Source organism: Topomyia yanbarensis, chromosome 1, assembly GCF_030247195.1.
Source record: "Topomyia yanbarensis strain Yona2022 chromosome 1, ASM3024719v1, whole genome shotgun sequence".
Lineage (NCBI taxonomy): Eukaryota > Metazoa > Arthropoda > Insecta > Diptera > Culicidae > Topomyia > Topomyia yanbarensis.
In genome coordinates, this window is record NC_080670.1 from 142522443 (window position 1) to 142529439 (window position 6997).

Here is a 6997-nt window from a genome sequence, read left to right on the forward strand (position 1 = left end):
GATATCGTTTTAGACGGAGAGAGAGTCAAATAACAATAAAAAAAACAGACACAACAGAACAAAACAAAAAATAAGAAAAACGAAAATGTTAATTTTAAGATGGGCGAAATTTGTTTAAAGAGATTTTTGTACAATTTTACTCGAGAACGTGAGCCGATTTTGAGAAACTTAAAAACATTTAGTAAATAAATAGAGCGGCAAAAGTGTTATAGGTAAAGTAGCTGGCCCGTTAGTTTTTTTATTACTGTTATCACTGTATGTCTGCAGAATTCGTGCCCGTCCTCCGTATCGGGTTCAGCAGAACAAAAGTGGCTCAAAAGGAAAAAAAAATGATAAAAGGAAGCTGAATTGTTGTAGACAATTAATGACGGGCAAATAAATAAGGGAGGACAGCCGCACAGCCGAGACATTTCTGGTGATTGATTACACAAAACGACTACAATTATACCCGTAGGTTCGGAGTTGTCGGATGAGCTGTGTTCAACAACTGCTAGTGTCACCCAGAGTAACATAGAGCAATGCGGCGTTAATGTGTGAAAATTTCAGTCCGTACGTCAGCATATGTATGCGAAAAAAAGCGATTTTATTGTAAATGAGAACAGAAAAAAGAATAGTGAAAAATAAAAATATAAATCTGTAAAATAAAACAACTGTATTATTTTTATTATTTTATCGGTTCGCACATCATATCGCTAGAGAATGTTTCAATATTTATGTAAGTACATATCCAGTTTTTCACGTATAAAAGCGGTTAAACTTATTAATAAGACAGTCTTAATTTTGTTTGCACCAGCTTGACAGCAACACTCCGTTGAGAATACTTGAGCGTATAACAAATTGAACTAACATAGGATAATTATCTCTGACCCTGAGTGCATATAAAGAGAGTAAAGACAACTGTCATGATTATCTGTCAGCATGAAGCGAACACACGACCTCTCAAAATACATGGATTAGACTCGGTTAGAATGACAAATAATCATTGTTCCATTTTTGACAGTTGGCGTCACGCTCTTTCTACACACTCAGCTTTGACCGTGTTTGTTAACTCATACGACTGAGCTGTTTCGTGTCGCCTTTATATCGCATCAAACCATCAATGGTGTACGGTACAGCCGGAAGAGAGTAATTCTGAGAACGATAACAAAAAATAAAAGGGGTCGTTAGATCTGTGGAGATCGCAGCTTACCAGTATATCCCGAACCAGAACATTCGATCATCTTCCTCGGACCCAAATGGGATCCAAAAGATCTGGCAGAATAATACTCAACGCATTCCCAGACAACATGTTCGATATCGTGACAACCGTCGCCACAAATACAGATACCGCTATTCGCGAGCTTATAGCGTTATAGATGAGCGTCTAGCGTGTATTGTGTTGTGTTTATGAGGACACATAATAAACGCGTGGTTATACATTTAATATCTCTTTATTTCTCCCTTCTTATTCGCTAACCGTGCTCCCAGATCCAACATAACATTTTCTCCTTTTCTCAAAATCAAGACAAGTATTATATAAAACGTTTACTACATACCATAGTCTTGGTATTTTACCGGAACTTTAGATTGACGCCTAGGACGTATTGAAACCACCGCAGGGTCTGTGATACGAGTAGGAGAGAGTTCGGTTTGCTTACGGTCCACTTCATCTAATCCTTGTAATTGGGTTCTTCCTTCAATTATGGATGTTGAATCAGCCGAACCTGTTCCGTCCTGTGTACCTGTAGAACTTATCTGCCCACTCTGCGGATTACTCGAGTCTTGGTGGATCCTCTTCAAGTGCGAAGAATTTCTGCGGAATATCTCTCCTTCTTCAGTTCGAATTGTTACGCTGTTCCCATTTCTACCGATCACCACTACCGGTTTTGGATGAAAGTTCGGAGCTAGCTTGTTCAGTCTATGTTGGTTTTTCATTAGGACCTGATCTCGAACGACAACGAAATTTGATTCCAGTTCATTGACCCTTTTGTCGCGATACATTGTTGCGTGATACTTGTGAATCAGGTCTCGGTCCCTGACCTCGTCCCTTAATATTGGGTTATCGCTCACTTGTGAAAACTTGTCTCTGAACCTTCTGCCGAACATTAACTCGGCTGGTGATATGCCTGCAACAGAATAAGGTGTGACCGTGTACATGTACAGGTTTTCTCGTAGACAACGTTCCAAAATTTCTCCTTTCATCTGTCCAATTCCTAGCGCTTTCAGGATCGACCGGTTTTGCGGCTCCACTTCAACATTTTCGGCTGGCGAGAAATTAGCTGAGTTGTCTGTAATCAACACGTCTGGCTGTCTAAGCCAAGTAAAAATTCGCTCCAGTTGCCATATGATCAACGCAGATGTCGTGGTAGACATTATTTCCACAGCACAATACCGGCTATAGTAGTCTACTAGAACAAAAAGAAATTTGCCGTTAGGAAGTGGCCAGAGAAAATCTCCGCTCAGATGACTCCAAGGCTTCGCTGGCATAGCTCGAATTTGAAATGGCTCTGGATTAGGACTTCTTCCAACTGCTTGGCATTCTCAACACATTTTGCACCTTTTCTCCGCGTCCTATTCCTGGCCACCACACGGATGCTCGTAATCGACGTTTCATTTTATTACTGCCTGGATGCCCGCTATGAGCAGGTTCCAAAACTTTTGCGCGAAGTCTTTCTGGAATCACTATTTTATTCAATCTCAAAATAATTTTATTCATACAGCTTAGTTCGTCTTGAAATGGCAGATATCGCTTCAGTTCACTGCTCCATTTTCCTGAGTTGATTGCATCACGTACTTTCCGGAACTCTTCATCATCTTCTAACCTTTGGATGACTTCCGTCATCGACATCGTCAATAATAATGGCACATAGATCACCTTCACAATCACGATCACTGCTACGATATGCACTACATTGCGCCAATCGCGACAACGGATCAACTATGTTGGTTTTTCCAGGAGCATACACTAGTTTATACCGATATCCTTGTAGTTGAAGCACCCATCTTTGCTGGCGGGTGTTGGGAGCGGAGTCGACAGAAAATATTTTGACCAACGGTTTATGATCTGTGACCACTGTGAAGTCTTTCCCTCACAGATACGTCTCAAAACGGCCTATTCCCCAGTAAATTGCCATTGCTTCTTTATCTAACACGGAGTATTTATGTTCATTTTTAGACAAACTCCTACTGGCGTAGCTTATTACCTGGCGTTTACCCTCATCACTCTGCAGTAGAACAGCCCCCAGACCTGTCGCGCTTGCATCGACGACTAGCGTAGTATTGCATTCCGCGTTATAGAATCACAGATGTTGCGGATTGGAAAGAGCTTCCTTAATTTTGACGAATGATTTATTTGCTTCGTCAGTTCACTGAAATTTGACTCCTTTAGGTATAATTTCGCGGAGCGGCGTAGTAATAGTCGACCAATTTGGGATGAATTTGCCCACATAATCGGGTGCAGGCCAACGGCAACGGGCTGAAAAGAAAAAAATTAACAAGCCCTAAAATTTAATCGTTTGAAACGATAGTACCCCTTCGTAGTAACAAACGTAGTGATTTCCCGTGACTCCGGATCGAGTTCCAACTGATGAAATGCTTGGTTTAAGTCTATCTTCGAGAAATATTTACAACCATTCAAATACGGCATCAGCACTGAGGAATGATGGCAGCATTTGCTCTGCGCATGTCCACTTGGAGACACCTCTAAATCATGTCCAAATTAAGCCATTTTTGGCGAAAGTTCTTAAATTCACACCTAGAACAAAAATATGAGCTGACCCATGTATATTTCAAAACCTTTTCAAAATGTGGAGAGGTCTAATGTCCACGCATAACCGTACTCTGCGTCCACCATCTTTAGGTGTCACAACAAAAGGGGATACGCAGGTGATCTTACCTGTAACTGATTCGATAATACCTTGCTCAAGGAGATTCTGGATTTCCTCATCCACGGTTTTTTGTAGCGGTATTGGAAATCGTCGACATGGTTGCTGTACGGAGTATATTTTCCGATCAATATTGATTGTCACCAACAAATCCTTTACTTTTCCAATTGTCACTGATTTTTCTTCCGTAATTTTCAACACGTCGCAATTGATGTTCAGCACTCCAAGGTCAATTGAAGACGTTTTCCCAGCAAGCTTGCGCCTTGGCCCTTGACTACGAAGATTTCACGGTGCACCATTAAAGATCCGTGTCCATTCGTTTTCGAGCTCTCCATCGAAACAGAGGTTGTTTTTTTCTAGTCCGTAGTGCTGTGTGAGGCGATAAAGAATATTGTTAATCCGCATTCAAGGTTATTTTGCCAGTTCGGTTCGGTCCTCAGTCTTTTGTTCGCGTGTGAGGATTAAACAATAGCCAGCTGTATAAGCTGGATCGGTTCGTCGTTGGACACCAGTTTAAAGCTAAGTGGTTTTTATCTTTTGTAACACATTTTTTGCTTTCTTCCGTCTGCGCGGGCGCTGACCCCGTGCGTTGACGTTTTCTATGGTTCCCTCTCCGGATGGTCAAATGAAGGTTGAATCGGGTTCAACTTCTAAGGCTCCCCCCCCCCCCCCCCCCGGCCCAAATGCTATCCAGAACTCTCAACTGGTCCATTTGTGGTCTTCTTTCGGCCCAAGACTAAATCACTGAATCTTCTTCAGATTTCTAGAGACCTGACGGAACGGTTCTCGGCTGTGACCGAAATTTCAAAGGTCCGCTCGGACAAGATAAGGGTGTTGCTAGCCGACTCAAAGCAGGCAAACGATATTGCTTGCTGTGAGCACTTTACGCGGGATTATAACGTGTATATTCCGGCTGTAAGAGTACAATCCGAAGGCGTCGTAACCGATGAGAGTTTGACGTGCGAGGATCTGCTGAAGTACGGGGTTGGCCGATTCAGAGATCGCTTACTTCAGCCAGTTAAAATACTTGAGTGCAAACGTTTGCACTCAGTAGTAGTTACGGGGGATGGTTCAAAAACATACCCCCAATCAAACTCTTATCGGGTTACCTTCGCTGGTACCGCTTTGCCAAATTTCGTCCTCTTGCACAAGGTTCGTCTGCCTGTGCGTCTGTTTGTGCCGCGGGTCATGAATTGCACAAAGTGTAAACAACTGGGTCACACAGCCACCCATTGTAGCAATAAGGCCCGCTGTGGAAAATGCGGGGAGAATCATCTAGATAATTCGTGCAGTAGACAAGCCGAAAAGTGTCCTTACTGTGCGGAGAGTCTGCATGATATCTCGGCATGTCCCGCGTACAAACTACGCGGGGAAAAACTGAAACGTTCCCTTGCGGGACGATCCAAACATTCTTTCGCAGAAATGTTAAAGAATGCTACGCCACCATCCTCAGCAAACATCTATACTCACTTGCCTCCTAACGAGGGCGAGGCTGGTAACCCACAAGAGGGAACATCTACTAGGGTGCCTAGAATTTATAGGAAGAGGAGGAACATTTCCTCTCGTAAAGTTCCTTGTAAAGGCTGTAACGAGTACATTATTGTAAATATGTAAATATGTAATTATAATTTAATTTAGTTTCGTTTAATATTATTAATATTTAATTTTCGTTATTCATGTTTACCGCGTTCATAAAATCGAGCTGCTACGGTAGCGCGAGAGAGACTTCTTTAAAATAGACTTGCTATAATCCACTTGAGTTACCACCGTTCTTCGCACGCGCCAATTTGTAGTTTGCTTTGCCTAGCGTCGCTACCGATGGGAGTGTAATTTGGCTACCGAAAGAGGCTATCGACCTTATCAAGAGTTCACGAACCCTTGCATCCTTCGGTGAAGAGTCTGTTTCACTCTGATGGCTGGCAAGCGACAGGCTGGCACACTTGAAGCCACCCGTAGAAATGAGATGCTGTTATGCAGCTGGGGAAACTCGGGACTGTTAATGCGAATTCGAGAATGTCGCTATTGTCCACTTCGTGGAAAATACGTCAGATCCGCTAACGAAGACCTTCAAACCGCGGTTAATCTGAGGATTCTCAAAGCCCAATAAACCACTTTGAACTAATCAGTGGAAGAGGCAAGAGTGGTTCGTCATTTGTTCGCGCCGTGATGTGTTCAGCGTGGTAATTAAATTCGGCCTTAAAAGTTTCACCAAGTTCAATAATCAGTTTCCCTTCCCTAACAGAATAGCAATTGATAGTGCAACCCAAATTAGCTTGGCGATTCTTGTGTGCGCGCCGAAGAAGATTTTAAGGTAAACCCGTAATTTTGGTTACCAAAAAAATGTGCTTGTGCTTATTTGTTCCCGTGCAACGGCAATCTATTTCACAGGTTCGTGGCAGCCGTCGAACGTCCAAAGCATCACATCTCCTCGTTGGTAACCACTCTTGACCCCACGGTTCGTCTCAAGGTTGGTCCCGGTGGTACACGTGGCCGGAAGAAGGCAGCATCCGTCAAACCGCGCCTTGGCAGGACCATTCGACTACCGAAACGCAGTACCAGCACACCCAGTACATTTTCCGGTGACGACCGGGAGATTTGGCGGCACTACCCCGCCAGCAGTCCACGAATCGGCGGTGAAGACTATCGTCGTACATTAGGCACGATCAGGAGTGATCGCACGTCGCATCAGCAGCAGCAGCAGTAGAAGGAATCGCCGTCTCCCGCCCAACATCGTCACGTAAAACCTAGGTCGTGAGTAGAGTGTTTTTATGTTTGTGATGTCCATGCGCATGGGGTCACCATAGACGGCCGTACCCTACCGTCAAATTTTGCCATCCGTGGCTCGCCCATATAGATTGCCGTTCAATTAGCACAGCACTGAACAAAGCACACCTCGAGAGGACGCACAATAGGTAGTATTGCGTCGCACTAGATAGGAGAGAGGATGATTGAAGGGAAGGGAAAACTGCCTAGCTAGGTTGAAACGAATATCGGAATGGGAAACGGAAGGAGGACTGTATAAATAAATGTATTGATGTAGCGAAAATGTGCTGTTTGCGATATAGCAGAAAAATGCATCCCGTAGGGTAAATGTACTGATTGTCGTCTTGGTGAAGTTTTTCAGTTCTAGTTAA